Source organism: Pinus tabuliformis, chromosome 1_1, assembly GCF_031772625.1.
Source record: "Pinus tabuliformis cultivar Carrire ecotype Pingquan chromosome 1_1, CPIR1, whole genome shotgun sequence".
Classification (NCBI taxonomy): Eukaryota; Viridiplantae; Streptophyta; class Pinopsida; order Pinales; family Pinaceae; genus Pinus; species Pinus tabuliformis.
Window position 1 is genome coordinate 863,570,125 of NC_142297.1, and position 16,921 is coordinate 863,587,045.

A 16,921-nucleotide genomic window follows, 5' to 3' on the forward strand; every position below is an offset into this window, starting at 1 on the left:
GATGGGACCGATAAAAATGTCCCTTATAACAGTTCTATTGACATTGTGAATCAACGATCTTTGTATTACATGCTCTGTAGATATGTCTTATCTGTCTGATAGTAAAGTAATCATGCGGTATTGCATTGTATTTGTTTTACCTTTTCTTTGGCTAGTTTTGTATGGTTTGTTTATAAGAATAAATTTATCTTAGCCCAAAATACCAACTTTTCACCACATAAAACGTCCATAGTAAAAGTAAGTTTTATGCATAAAAGGTTATGTGTTTGGTTTTTATGTGTTTGGTTTTCCTGCTTTCAGCTTTAAATGTTGGACATTTATTTTTTCGTTTTCATTCAATTTTGCTAACAATTCTGTAAGTAGACCTTGCTTGTCGTTATGAAATGAAAAGGGTAAACAAAAGTGACTTCATATATGGTTTTAGGAGTGGTGTTGTTGTTATACACAAGTAATAGTGTATATAAATGTTATCAACTCCATGTTGAGCACCAAAGGAATTAACAACCCCCTCATTGCATTCATTGTGTTAAGTTCCTTTCACTAAAGAATCCCTTTCAAACCCACCAAGGCTAAAGAATGCACTTGTTTCAAGTAACCATACATTCATCAAATTGTTCGTTATGCAAATGGATCAATGTATTTTTTGAAAGGCATAATTTCATACTAATTTGTTGTGTAAGGTGTTTTCCAAATTCATTGGCAAGGGTATCATATGTAAAGATGCAATCGTTTATCCAAAACATAAAGTGATTTTAAAACTAATATGAAGTCTGATGAGACTAATAGAGATTAATGATCAAAATTGAATCCTTCCTAGCTCTTTCAAAGGGTTTAAACTTGTTCTAAAAAGGTAATTCAAAAACACCTTGAAAAAAAAGTCAAATTTTTACATCGCTTATCATTTGTAAAGGAAAACAAATATTATATATTTCAAAAGAAGAATTACAATTTTAATGACCCATCCAAGCTCTCAAAGCTTCATTGCTTAGTGACAATTGTACCTTAAATATTATGTCAGGACAGATGTAAATCATAAGATTCAAGTTTTAGCACCCAATACTTCACTTTGGCATTTAAACAAGTGATGAACTATATAATTGTAATGGAGTAATGGGTGATAAGATGATAGGTCTGTGGAAGAAACAAGCTACTAGAAGGTTACAAACAAGGGGAAAGAGAAACAAATTTAGAAGAAAAACTTTACGGGGTTGACACTAGGTTACTCTTGTTGACATAAGGTGGCAAAAAGGGCTATAACAAGCTTAATAAGAACTCTCATACTATCAAGGAGTGGGAGCTACTCTATAGAGTGGACCTATCAATTAAGATCATGTGTTCTGTCCTTTGAGAACAAATTTGGTTTCTCAGGAAAGATATAACCAGGCGCAAAGAAATCTCATACTATCAAGGAGTGGCAACTACTCTCTAGAGAGGACCTATCAGTTAAGAACATGTGTTCTGTCTTTCGAGATCAGAAGTTTGAGTCTAGTGGGGGAGGTTATGTAAACCAGCATAGACTCAAATTATCACTGTGCATAGGTGATAGGGATTTCATCCATTAATTTGGTGTTTGACTAGGCCAATTTGAGTCTAGCGAGGGTAAAGTATGTACATCTGCATAGACTATGTAGTCAAATCATCACTGCACAGAGGTCATCTCTTGTCCCATAAACAAAGGGATTTCATCTGTTAATTCGGCCTCTGACTAGGCCTTGGCCTTAAAATTATATCATTCCTATAATTATTCAAATAATTGATATCTGAATAGGCCTTGACCTTAAAATTATATTATTATGATAATTTAATTTGGAGATTTATAGTGTCTTTAAAGAATAGAAAACTAGACTAAGATTGGGCTTATTGCTCTGTTCCAGAATCAACAGGACTAAAACTGGAACTCTTGAGCACCTGTCTCAATATACAAGACAAGTTTAGCCTCTCTCTGTAAAGAGAAGAACAGAGGAAACAAAATCAGTACTTTACAACAAAGTTTCCACAATATATACAGAGTCTATAACTTGTATGCAGTGCCGAACCCTCTAAAGTGAAGTAGTTCAAATGAATAGTCATCACCAATCCAGTGGACATCACTGAAAAATATGCATCTCCAGGTAATCCAAATGAAATCCCCAGTGTGGCACATGTAGATCTGCAGCTCCAGAATAAACGCCAGAATAAAATTTGGAATAATGGATCATGAGACTCCAGAAAATAGGCTTTATTTATTTGCCAATTATTTTCATTAGTATCCTTCATGCTTATAAAAAGTATGTTATTTTTTTGAGATCTTAAAACACCTCCCAGGTATTGTTTCTGATAGGGGAAGAAATTTACAAACACGCATTTTTAAGTTCCTTAAGAAACATACCTGAGGAGCTGCATCACAAAGCACAGACTTCCTTAGACTCTTGTGTCAGGTCTAACCTATAGTTTTTCCACCAATTATCTCCAAGGACTTGCACTGTGCCTCGTCTCCTTGAAACTCCCTTTGCAAAAAGAAAGCTCCCGAAAGGTCTTATCTAAGCAGAGCTCTGGTCTTAGAAGGACTATACCAGGTTGGTGTTAAAGGGTCTTTCCTGAGAAAAACAAATTAAGAGTCCAAATTTCATCAAAACAATGAGATGCCAACACATTAAAAATACTCTCACGAGGGGTTTCCAACTTATTGCAGCACCTACCTTTTTAATCTTACTTGACCAAAGCCTCATTAGAGATTTGAATCATATGAAGAGAATAAAATACCTACCTTCCAACCATTTTATCAAACCACTTCAACTCCAAAAAAGAAAACTAATTTCACCAATATATTTTAAAATAAATTATTGACATATTTACTACTCCATAAATGAATGGCATATTTAGTGCTCCATTGTGGAAAGGTACCCTTATAAAAATCACTTCGAAGTGAAAATTATAAAATGCTTTTCCAAAATTTGAAAAAACTTTATTTGTGAATAATAACATGGTTGATTATAATTAGGAAAATAACATATAACTTTAACGAATGTTGGACTCAAATTTGCTTTCATAGGAAGTTCTCATTAATGTGTTCTAACTCCATGTCCAGCCAGACTCGAGCCAAGTCCAACAAAACCTCATAATTATGAACCACAGTGGGTGGCCATTGCACACCTCACAAGGCATGCTCAGAACGTCGGTGCCTAATATTCACAGAGTTATTTTTGAGCCCTGATCTTTGCAGTACAAAATCAAAATCAAAAGCTCAAAAAGTATTGGTTTCTCAATTGTAATGCAACCCTAGCCTAGCCATTGTAGAGGAACCAGATTTGTAAAGGGTTAGTGTTTTATAGTCTGTCATAAGGTTTCAGACACGGTTTCCCATGTGCCAATATCAGCCCCAGGTATGTTTTAACTTTGTACAGGTCCCAAATTTTGTGCAAATTTACTATGCGTAGTTAGGCATTTGAAGTGAAATAGGTGATCTCTTCTGACCTCATATGGCTTAGAAAAGCCTAAAATTAGTCAATAATAATTGTCTAATTGTCTAAGCAAAACTCCATATAAACTGTAGCCAAGAATTATATTGACCTTATTAATAAAAGTCCTAAAATAGGGGTTAAATACTGACAATGGTCATAGTTGTAAAGCTAGACATTACTTGTCTAAGATTCTATCAGAGTCTAATTAACAATCAGCTTCTCATCTGCCATGAAGCTATGAGAAGGGAAATCAAGCTTCCTTGTTTTGTATTTCATTTCAATCCATTTGTCTTTAGCATAAGCGATGGTGTATCAACTCTCTGTGGGTATTGTTGAAAGCAGATCAAAGTGTCACGACTAGCAAAAAACACAGAGATGTTTTCTATTGACAGGCACAGCGCAGGAAAATACACAAATAGCCCGCGAGCTTTACAGCGTGAAAAATCGACAACGTGATTTGAAAGATTCGAACGGCAGGCCAAGTTTCTCCCAAACTCAAGTCATGTCATTTCTTTCCATGCGCACAGGGTTGCTATGGACATGGATAGGCCAAAGGAGCGTGCGATTCGCGAGGCAGGTGGGAATAAGAAAAAACAATGCATCAGATTTTCCACAAACCCTTCAAATACAAAACATAACGCAGCCACAACATTAACAATATAGGTACAAAGAGTAATTGACTTACAGTGATTTCTGGGAAAGTACTTGAAAATGCAAGGTGAGCAGCCTTGACCTTTCTTTGTAGATGTTGGTGGTGAAGCCTATGATCCTGTTACTGATTCTTGGCTGGAGATGCCAAACGGTATGGGAGATGGTTGGCCTGCAAGGCAGGCAGGGACAAAATTAAGCGTTGTGGTGGATGGTAACTTGTATGCGTTGGATCCTTCTAGTTCATTAGACAGCGGTAAGATTAAAATGTATGATCCCCAGGAAGATACATGGAAAGTCATTTTGAGGAAATTACTTGTTGTAGAATACACAGATTCAGAGTCACCTTACCTACTAGCTGGATTCTTGGGAAAGCTTCATGTTATTACGAAAGACATTAGCGACAATGTCGCTGTTTTGCAGGCTGACACAAGCTTTTTGCTGGCAGTAATTTTATGCATAATATGAAAATTCTATGTAGACATAGCACCTAAGCATGGGTAAGGGCTGGAAGGGAAGTTTCCTTGTGCCATAAATAACAACAAAATGTATATATAACACATTTTCCATTTTAATCTGGTAGTTGATGCTGGAATTTGATGGGACCGATAAAAATGTCCCTTATAATAGTTCTATTGACATTGTGAATCAAAGATCTTTGTATTACATGCTCTGTAGATATGTCTTATCTATCTGATAGTAAAGTAATCATGCGGTATTGCATTGTATTTGTTTTACCTTTTCTTTGGCTTGTTTTGTATGGTTTGTTTATAAGAATAAATTTATCTTAGCCCAAAATACCAACTTTTCACCACATAAAACATCCATAGTAAAAGTAAGTTTTATGCATAAAGGGTTATGTGTTTGGTTTTTATGTGTTTGGTTTTCCTCCTTTCAGCCTTAAATCTTGGACATTTATTTTTTCGTTTTCATTCAATTTTGCTAACAATTCTGTAAGTAGACCTTGCTTGTCGTTATGAAATGAAAAGGGTAAAGAAAAGTGACTTCATATATGGTTTTAGGAGTGGTGCTGTTGTTATACACTAAGTAATAGTGTATATAAATGTTATCAACTCCATGTTGAGCACCAAAGGAATTAACAACCCCCTCATTGCATTCACTATGTTAAGTTCCTTTCACTAATGAATCCCTTTCAAACCCACCAAGGCTAAAGAATGCACTTGTTTCAAGTAACCATACATTCATCAAATTGTTCGTTATGCAAATGGATCAATGTATTTTTTGAAAGGCATAATTTCATACTAATTTGTTGTGTAAGGCGTTTTCCAAATTCATTGGCAAGGGTATCATATGTAAAGATGCAATCGTTTATCCAAAACATAAAGTGATTTTAAAAGTAATATGAAGTCTGATGAGACTAATAGAGATTAATGATCAAAATTGAATCCTTCCTAGCTCTTTCAAAGGGTTTAAACTTGTTCTAAAAAGGTAATTCAAAAACACCTTGAAAAAAAAGTCAAATTTTTACATCGCTTACCATTTGTAAAGGAAGACAAATATTATATATTTCAAAAGAAGAATTACAATTTTAATGACCCATCCAAGCTCTCAAAGTTTCATTTCTTAGTGACAATCATACCTTAAATATTATGTCAGGACAGATGTAAATCATAAGATTCAAGTTTTAGCACCCAATACTTCACTTTAGCATTTAAACAAGTGATGAACGATATAATTGTAATGGAGTAATGGGTGATAAGATGATAGGTCTATGGAAGAAACAAGCTACTAGAAGGTTACAAATAAGGGGAAAGAGAAACAAATTTAGAACAACAACTTTACGGGGTTGACACTAGGTTACTCTTGTTGACATAAGGTGGAAAAAAGGGCTATAACAAGCTTAATAAGAGGTTTTATGCTTAGCATGGGGATTTGCCTTACAACTCAACATGTCACTCCCATCAAACAATCAATACATGAATAACTTTTGTTTTTTATCCATGAATAATTGATTTTCCCATATCACATCTTCTACGGGTAGGTTATTCCATTTGATGAGGTACTCAATAATTACTTAATTTTAGAGCTACTTAATCCTTGTTTCAAGGATACTTTTTGGTTCAAATATGATTTTTTTCCTTCTTCATCTCTGCTAAAATAGTTGGGATTGTGATCTTGTTACCAATTACCCTTGTTAAGCAAGAAGTTGTTAGATTATGGTAGCAATGCTAAAATAGTTGGGATTGTGATCTTGTTACCAATTACCCTTGTTAAGCAAGAAGTTGTTAGATTATGGTAGCAATGGACATGTGTTCTAGTCTCTCTGATGTCTAAGAGGCTAAGGAACACAAGATCTCCAAAACCCAGAAAAGGCTAAGGAACATAAGATCTCCCAAAGCTAGAAAAAGTTTCATGAGAAAAGACTTGGAGATGTCTCAATTAAATTAATTAGCCATAATTGGGGAAGTTCAATTTTTCTCTGGAGGCTTCTTTGATGAATTAAAATTGATTTTAGCATTAATTAAGATGTAATCATGGCAGTTGAGACTCCAACAAGAGATTATAAGAGTGGGTCTAGGGGATTGGGGAGTGCATAGAGTATTTGGTGAGCAGTTTGGCTGCCCAATTGCAGTTATTCACCAAGAGCACAATTGAAGCTAGGGAAGCATCAAAGACAAAGGGATAAACAAAGATTTGAGAGCAAGAGTTTGGAGGAATTTTCCTCAGTGTTTTCTAGTGTCTGGGAGACAGGAAGAGGAGGTCAAATTCATCTATAAAGGAGGCCGCTACAACTAGTGCGAGTAGCCAAATTTCCCAGTGCGAGTTGCTGGAGAATCAATGTTTCAGTTGCTAGTTTCCATATCAGTATCCCATAGGCAAAGCGAATGGGTTTCAGAAGCAGAAGGAGGCAAAAAAACTTGCTAGAAGGTGATTATGGGGTTGTACGAATTTTCCTCAGCCAGATCTGCGCATTCCAGGAGGAAGTGTGAGTTCCAAAAAGGGAGTGCGAGTGGCTAGTAGGAGGGTAAGTTGATTGCAGAGGGAGACAATTTATCTCCAGTTTATTTTTCCAGTATTAAATGGATCTTTGTCAGTGACAGGTAAGCATATCATTGTACTCTTGAATTGTTGAAGAATTTATAATAATATAACCATCATCTATTGCACTAGTTTTCCCTTCACAGTTTTTCCAGGGACATTTGTCCAAAAACAACGATGTCAATTTTTATTGTGTGTGCATATTTCTAAGTTCCAATTTTTATATTTAGCAACATTTTTTCTTTGGAGATTGCAATCAGTGAATTTATAGTTATTTTCCATTAATAATTAACAAAAGACAAAAAAAACTACAATTTGTTAGGAGATAAATATCCAGTAATTGCAATTGTGGAAACATAGAAACATGGAAGATAATATATACATGTGAATATGGAGTAAACTCCAATCTGTAAGCCATACTTCTCATCCTCTGCAACACCTTATAGGGGACATGACACCTAAATGTTAATTTATTGTCCTTATTTTGTTGCTTGAGGGACATTTGTTTATATGGTTGTAGCATCAAAAATACCCAATCCCCTACTTCAAATTCTCTTTCATTGCAATATTGATATATTTGATGTTTCATCCTATTTTGTGCTATAACTAAGTTGTCTTTCAATATTTTGAGAACCTCTTGTCGGTGCCCTATTTGGTCATGCACTTATAGAACCTTTAGAGTCCCTTTCTAGGGTGATGTGATGGATGAAGGATGATATCCATAAAGTGACATAAATGAAGACATTTTTATGAAGTTTGTAAGGATGTGTTGTAACACCATTCTGCCAAAGGAAACCACTTGACCCATTGTGTTTATTTATCAGATGCAAAGAAATGAAGATAACATTCTAAACATTTATTCGCAACCTTATTTTTCCCATTGGATTAAGGATGATACAACGAGTTGAGCCAATTGAACACCAACACAAGAAAATATTTTGGACCAAAAGTTTCCAATGAAAAATGAATCCCCATCACCTACAATACAGTCTCAAGGATTCCATGTAGTTTTTGAACTATTTTCGTTAATCCCACATGTATTTGCTTTAAAAAGATGTGAAAGATAGTAGAAATAGAAATACTTTGTTAGTCCTTCCACTACTACTATGATAACATTATTTCCTTCAAATTTGGTAAACATGAAATAAAATCCATTGAAACTTCTTCCTAGAAATTTAGTGTGGATAATGGTTATAGGAGACTTGGTGACTTGATTGTATCTCTCTTATTATGTTGTAAAACCAAAAAATTAAGCACAAACTTTTGAACATCACTTTTAAAACCTTCCTAGAAAATCCTTCTTGATCTTGTAGTAAGTTTTCAAGAACCTTGAATCTCCTATATGAAAAGTGTACCTTTGTTTGAGTTGGAAACTCTTACATAAATATAGGTGATCTCGATACTACAATAGATCATTTTTCCACACAAATTTATCTAATGCACTTGGGTCCTCTTGTAGTTGTTGGTTGGTCTTGTATACTTTTTTTAATCTTGCTTCCATTGTACTCTTTCGTCTTCCACTCAAGCAGATTGTTTAATGGAAATAACACATATTAAACCATATATAAAAATATATAAGCCCTATTCAGGAAAGTTGTTTTACAATAAGCCCTTGTAGTGGTCATAGGTGCGACTTATGTCCATGAATTTATTCGAGGATCATAACACCAGACAGATTTGAGAGCAGATGCTTTAGCAAACCCTCCCAAAACATAGAGGCATCCATTAATGGCCCCTACGACACAACCACAAAAAGTTGTTCTATCTAGAGAATCTTTCCGTCCAAACGAGCCCCTCACAAAACCTGTTAGCCTGTAACTCGATGCTCCCATTGCATTCCATAAACTCCATCTCGTAGCTTGATTGAATTCCTCCTCATATGTAAAAGTCGGCATAGGTGGCAAACTGTGCCATTTACCTGATAACAGATCCAAAGCATTCCAGATGAGCTTTTCCTCTTCGTCTTTCATCAAAATGTATAGCCATTCTTCAGAGAAACCGATCTCTTTTCTTAATTCGAATATCTCTGAATCCCTTAATACATGATTCCACATTTTACAGACCAACTTCAAGTTGGAATAGCATCCACGAGGTCCTCTGGCAAGAATCCTAATGGAGAGCTCATCAGTAAGAGCAAAAATTATCCTTGGTCTTTCATTCTCATCGACAACTAATAGTCTCTTCCTTTTACTACACTCAACTTGGGTTCTTGTTTGCTCATCTGAACGCTCTTTCCTGGAGTGCCTCCAAAAGTTCCCCATAAAAGCTTGCAATTCAAGGACCTTTGACGCTTTGAATCATATAAGGTCTCAACCAATGATTTAAAATTTGTGTTGGTTCCATTACACTGGACACTCAATCCGCTGGTTGAAATTCAATCTTTATTTCCTTCAAGTGGGCCAGAACCACTGCATTTTCAATGATGGATCGTGGGATGGTAAATTGAGAATTAAAGAAAATTCTGAAAATTAAATAAAATTCTGCAACCTTGTAGCAAATTCATTCGACTATAGAATAATCTGCCTTAGTGCTAGTTCAACATTACATCTGTCCTTGAAGATTTTATCACATTTAGATAATTTTGATATTCGAGATCAATTAAATGCTTGCTACAATAAAGTACATTGAAACACTTCTTTAACGGCCAACAATATCATCATTTTATGAGATTAATTTGACAATCCATCCAAAATTTAAGAGCTAGGGCATTTCAAATCCAAAGCGAAGGCTCCATCAAATGAATTTGAAAACCACCCTGTCTAACACAAATGATCCACCAAATGAAATTGGGAACAACACTATATAGAAGGTTGTCAGGGAAAAATCTTTGTCATCATCAGCTGAATAAGTAGGTAACAGATTTTAGCCGCAAGGAGCTTTACCAAAAAGAAATTAATTATAAGGATAAACTGTACTTGATGGTTTGAAATATTGACAAAGAATTTCAATGCGATGATACCAGAAAATAAAGCTCAACTCAATTCAAATCACAAAAGCCTCCATCTTGAAAAAAATTAATCCATTAAGTTGAAAGATACAAATCTAACACAAGAAAGCCAAAAACCAAAAATATCAGAAACTATATGGTTTAAGATAACCGGGAAAAATGAAAGAAATTTTAAGCAAAGTTCACAAATACAAATAGTCAAGTGGGTTACTATGATAAACTGAATTTTCATTATATTGGCTTTGGTTCTATTCACCCGAAGAACATTGTGCAGGTAAATTGTACTCTGTTGTGACATTTCATTGTTAACTGTGTCTAGACGGTTTATCATAGGTACGAGGTAGACGAGGCCAAGTTCCTGTCCCATAAGGGTCTTGCACAAAAGGGAATTTAACCAAACAAACAAGCAAAAGACGTCGCAAATGGAAGACTATAACATGAAATAGAAATTCAAGCGAATCTTACCATCGCAAAAATCAACGGATCCTTAGGGCTTCAGCTCAAAATCCTCAAAATCATAATTTCCACTACGAAGCCTTCGACAATTTTAAATAATTTTCAACCATAAACCTGCATAAATCAAGATGGAAGCATTCAGAAGCGAACGAATTTGCAGCTAATTTACCCATAGAAATAATGAGAAAATAAACCCCTTCAATTCCACAACCCTAAGTCACAGTTTAACGTAAGATAACGAATCGCTAAGCCTTTAGCCAAAACATGTCAGAGATGTAATTCAATCGTAAACGAAGCACACCCAAAAAATCTAATCTTTTAAAGCCAGTGAGAAACTTGAAATTTCAATTGCTTATTAAGTAGGCAATTTCTCCCCTGCCCATACCTCCAGAATTCTTCAATTTTAGCCCGAATTTTCCCAAAAACAATAGAAACCCCAATGCTTAAACAAGAAACCAGTCCAAAACACAATTCTAGCAGCGGAAATTTAAAGCCCCCATTAATTTTAGCGGTTGATCTTTAAATTTTGTAGGTAAACTCACAGAAATTCAACTCACCTGATGGAATTTGGGTCTGAAACTATTGAAATTCAACGGCCATATTCTCCACCTTCACCTCGATCTCTGACATGTTTCCCTGGATCAAACCCTCTCTGAAGTTAATATTTTCCTATTATGTATGGGACAGATCCTCCCCATTTTGTTGAAACAATGATGGCATAGATTTTAGATTGGGTTTCCAACAAATAGCGTCAATCAAAATTCCTACAGGTGAGGTGCGCCAAGTTGAGGAGGAAGGTGAGTGAGTTGCAGGGGCCGCCTCGAGTTGGTTGGGCGAGCAACCCGCGGTTTCCAAATTTGAATTGGAAATTGCATTAACTCTGCGTGGCGGCGATTATGTCAGGAAATTAATGTGGAGCAGTGGACGGAGGGTGGCAGAGCTAGGGGAGCATGGCGGAGGGATTGCCGACGGCTGGAGCCGGACATTTTTTGGGCGGTGATGGAAACCCGGCAATTCCTCCGCCTAGGTAGACTACTCTGTTGGTAATTATATGGCACCTTTTTCGCAGGTGAGAAAACATGTAAAGGTTTCTATTTGTATGATGATAGACGGAAGGCCCCTCCAGACCCTGAAATCAAGAAATATATCGAGAAGTCGAGGAGAATGGATGGTTTGATTGTTGATGGCAAAGTAATTTTTACTTCTGTTGCAGTACATTATTATTTGGAAATATTTTCTTCATTTATGTTTTATTTCATACCACTTTTTTAGGACTGAACTAATTGTTATAGTATGTTTTCTCACTTTTGGCAGCCAATTTCCTTGATGGATAAGGATATAGTTGAGATGGTATTCTTTCCAAATGTGAATGAAGCTTGTCGAGTTTTAGGTGAGGAAATCATGGTTCAAGATTCAAACCTTGATATTTTCGTTGTAATCGGCATACCTTACAGGTAAGTTGAAAAGTTCATTTTTCCCCATATCTGTTGCATCCTATATCCTATATTATAGTTCTTTCTTTCTCAAGCAAATGTATTTTTCATTCTAGAATTAAAATCAAATATATATTGTCGCTGCTAGCTTCATTCTGTGATTTTTGTTGTGTGCAATACTCTATTTTATTCTTTAGTTGGTAATTATATGGCACTTTTTCCGTAGGTGAGAAAACGTGTAAAGGTTTCTATTTGTATGATGATAGACAGAAGGACCTCCAGACCCTGAAATCAAGAAATATATTGAGAAGTCGAGGAGCATGGCTGGTTTGATTGTCAATAGAAAATTAATTTTTACTTCTGTTGCAGTATTATTTGGAAATATTTTCTTCATTTCTATTTTATTTCATACCACTTTTTTAGGACCAAACTAATTGTTATAGTATGTTTTCTCATTCAGACCTTGATATTTCCTCTGTAATGGGCATGGGATTCCCACCCTACAGGTAAGTTGAAAATTTCATTGTTTCCCCATACCTGTTGCATCCTATATCCTATATTATAGTTCTTTAGGTTTTGAGTTAGAAATAAAAGCCAGAAATATTGTTAAATTTACCATATATCAATAATAATAATATTGAAGATTTACTTTTGAAACTGAGTTTATTCTCAAAATAGAGAAATGATTATATTTTATTAGTTGATAATGAACAAATGATATTAAACTCTATTCATAATTTATTGCATCGCCAAGTATTTTATAGGTCATTAGGAGAAGATGTCACATAACATTAAGTAATAACAAAAAAATATATAAATGCATATGCATATAACTATATGACAAAAAAAGTAACTAATTAAAGTAAAAAATAAATGTTGTTATAATTTTATTTTCCACACTATATCACACCGTGTATTAACCTTCTCCTCTTTCTCTATGTTAAGTGAATAGATTTTAGCTTATAGCTCCCAAAAAGAAGACATATTATATACCTTGAAGAGATGTTGTATACCACATTACAATATTATGGGCTGCTAATTGAGCGAGACAAGTAGAAGGACATGTTGTATACCTTGAAAACATGTTGTATGCTACATTACAATATGATGGGCGACTAATTGAACACATTGTATACCTTGAAGACATGTTGTATGCCACATTACAATATGATGGACTACTAATGTCCTGTGTAGAATTCGCTACGATGTAGAAGACGAGATTTGACTATATTTGCCACAGTTTCTTTCGAGAAATTTTCTTGTAGATCTCTAAAGATGGATCCTAAAATGTTTCATATGAAAATGCTTTCACTATCTCCATTGCCTTATTTTGAATATTTCATATGAAAATGCTTTCATGGTTTGCCTTCCCCGTTTTGAAACAGATCTGGTTCTTTCGACCCTCCAATCTGGTCCAACTTGTTCTCTCCATATCAAATTCAAAAGAACATATATGCCTTTTTTTTTAATTGAAAAAAACATTTAATATAGAGGGATGTGAAAAATAATAAGTTTAAATGGATAAATAATAACCTCTCAAATTTTTTAAATTTGTCCTTTTTAGGTTTCTTTTATATATTAAACATAACCCACGATTATACCAAGAATATAAAGAAATATTTCGCAAGGTGGCTTTCATTCATGAGAAAGGAAACTTCTATGAATTCATTCACTTAGCCTTCCTGCATTGACAACGCACGGTACATATCAGATCCAGCTATCCAAACAAATCATTTCAGCATGGGATAAGTTGCTTCTAAATGCGGGTTTTTTACCTGCAAACTACCCTTTTCACCTCTGTTTCAGTCGTTTATTTCTTTAATGGAAATGAAAGGAATTTTTCGGGCATTTGACACTAAAAAACTTCCACCTTTACGTGAAGGTCAAAGAGCAAATTTCTTTCGCGTACCGTCAAGTTCAACCGAACACGCAAACAAAATTTCCTTCCCTTTACTTTCAAAACTTACATCGGTAGGATTAAGCAATAAAAGAGATAATTGACTTGAACTTTGTTCTTACTTTGTAGATTGTTCGTCGTGCGACAATTTAGCCGTCAAATACCACTGACACTCTAGCCTACGCCTCATCAAACAACTTTGAAAGATGTAAAACATTTAGCCGTCCTTCAATCAACCATGCCTATGATAATTATGGACCCCGTATAGCACAAATAATTTCCAAGGGGTGGACATGGACCTTTAATGCACTCGAAACAAATGTTGCAAATGACTTATTGACCTAAGCAAGCCCCCAAGTAACAAGGGTTCTATTGGAACTTGAAAGAGCATCTTTGAACATTAAGAGGCAACCTGTTTTGGAAATGTTATAAAATTTGTCAATTTCATATAATGTAAGTGATTTGTATTTATCTTCTAGCTTGAATGACAATTTGTTTACTAATTTCTATCTTCAATGATTTTTTTTATATATCATGATTTTTCTCAAATTTATGCCTTACGACGTTTCCTTTGCAACATTTGGTGCAATTGCTAGTAATAAAATATTCTAAAAGAGTATTAAGACTTATTAGAGTAATAACTTTCAACAAAATAATCCAACAATATATTCATATTTTATATAATTTTATATGTTCAAATGTGAATAATATTTTTTTAACAAAATAATTCAACAATATATTAATATTTATATAAATGTATGTTAGTAAAACACTAAATTTTAATAAAACTATTTAATAATATGGAAACGTGTATACATTCCTATATGTGTTAGTGTTAAATTTACTTTGTTCTGTAGCATGATTTTAAGAAAAATTGATTTTTTTTTTTCTTTTTTAATTCTGGTTATATTAGAATTTTTGAGTATTCAAAAGTTTTTAATGATATTGAATCAATTTTTGCTATAAAAAAACAATTTAAACACAACCACAGCCACATATAAAAAAAATCTCTAAATTCCAACCAGAGATTTTCAGAAATTGTTGCCTAGACAACGCCTTAACAAACACGCGGGCTGTAAGTTTAAATTGATTGTCCAGTGAATTTGGGTAAAGAGCCTCGAAAGTTTACGATCGAGCTTTTCGTCAATGTTACGGAGATTAAAAAATCTGGCCTCATGGTCCACGTGGACCAAAATCATCGATCAATTGTAAGCCTAAATTGATGGTCCAGTGAATTTGGGTTAATGTGTTTGCAAGGATGCGGATCGAACGGTTTGTCAATGTTACGGAGATTAAAAAATCTGGCCTCAGGATTGCCTGAGAAGACGTTGCTCTGCCTCCCTTTATCCACCGTCTCTTTTCTTGGAAAAGGTTGATGCGCTCACCAAGAAAAGTTATGCTTTTTTCCATATATGAGCTCCATTGAGAATATGGATTATCCATTATTACTCTCCACGTCATTCCATTGGGAATATATTCAAGATAAAACGGGACCTCCGACGTCTGGTTAAACTCCTTCCGGAATCAGCATAAAGCAATGTGTTTAGACAAACTTTTCCAAATTTGCACCATAGATTTCCCCGTCAATGCCTTTATTATTAATTATGGTTGCAATCATGGCGTAGAATCATAAAATTCACAAGGAATCGTCTAATCAGTTTCTGGGATGGTTAAAAGTGGTTGGAATTTGGATAATTTTTTTTTAAATCTTGTATCAGTGTTTTAATCATATTTTTTTATGGTGGAAATAGATTCAACACTCTCAAAAATCTTCATCGAATTTTCTCTAAATATAACCACAATTTCCATAACTTTTCGAGCAACTCAATACCTTTGGAAACACAGACAGTGCAGGTTACAAGTTTTATTTTATTAATTTCGTGCTTTCTTTTCTTTAAAACCTTAGAAACACCCGGTCGTCATTGTGCAGGAATCCATTAAAGAAACGACTAGACGTTTGGGTGTCTCACAAAAGCAAAAGGAGAATGCTCCTAAACGTTGTCGCTTCATAATGAAACGGAGAGAATAAAGCGATTTTGCAATACAGATCAGACTCCTCCAAATTGCTCCTCGGCCCATGTTTTACCGTTATATATAATTGCAGACTCCAGATGTGAAGTAATTAGAGAAATGGAATGATTAAGGTGGGAGGCAAAGCGAAGGCAGCCATCATGGTCGCGTAGTTTTATCCTTTCAATAAGTAAAAGAGGGATTCCAAGATTGATAGGTATATAGTTTTACCATTTTGAATCAATCAAATACCTCTAGGGAATAGGGATATTGCAAATGAATATTTCACGTTTATGAATTAATATATCTCACTTTAATATGTATGCGTTGGTGGGTGGTATTGGATGTAAAATTTAATGGCGTTCAAAATAATTTTATAAAATTTTAATTCATATAAATGTTTGAATTCGTTATTATTTATTTTAATTTTATGCAATATATTAAATTAAATGTTTAAATATTTATTAGGTTGACAGACGTATCTATTTCAATTTCGTGGGGAGGGCTGTGATTTTCTTACGCCATTTTTCGTTATTAATGAGTCAGCTTGCGTCCACCTTTCTGATTCCATCTAAATTACATGTTTTGATCGGAGAGAAAAGGTAAAGACAGGTGGGATGAAATATCTTTCAACCCTTTTTATGTGTAATTGGGCGAATTTCATACCGTGAATTCATTTAAAGTTTAACGTCACAATCTACACAAATGGCAAACAAAAAATCTGGAGAAAAAAAAAAAAAATATCGTTTATGCTTCGTCCTGCACATCTATTAAAATATGTGTTGAAGGAGTTTGTTTATAATTTTATTTTAATATATTGGAGGTGCGTTTCCATTTTGCCCGCATAGAATGGCACGCGGCATTCGTTAAGGGAATTAACTGCTTCAATAATTGCACTAATCTAAAAGGTTAATTTCGATGACAGATAGAATTTGAGGATGAGAATAACTTATTTTTGGTCATTAAATAATATTAAAGTCTTCCAAATATAAAAGTGTAAATCGCTGTATTAAAATTTGCAGTTAAAAATATTTTTTTATAAATTATTTTTTAAATGTAATTATATTATTTATGCACTTGAGACTTTTTT

The 16,921-nt window shown here is 34.4% G+C and overlaps 1 pseudogene; it reads right to left on the reverse strand.

The window, feature by feature from the left end:
- Positions 1-8,722: 8,722 nt before the first annotated feature.
- LOC149217008 (F-box/kelch-repeat protein At1g22040 pseudogene) lies at positions 8,723-9,349 on the reverse strand (annotated as a pseudogene).
- Between the last annotated feature and the right edge of the window lie 7,572 nt (positions 9,350-16,921).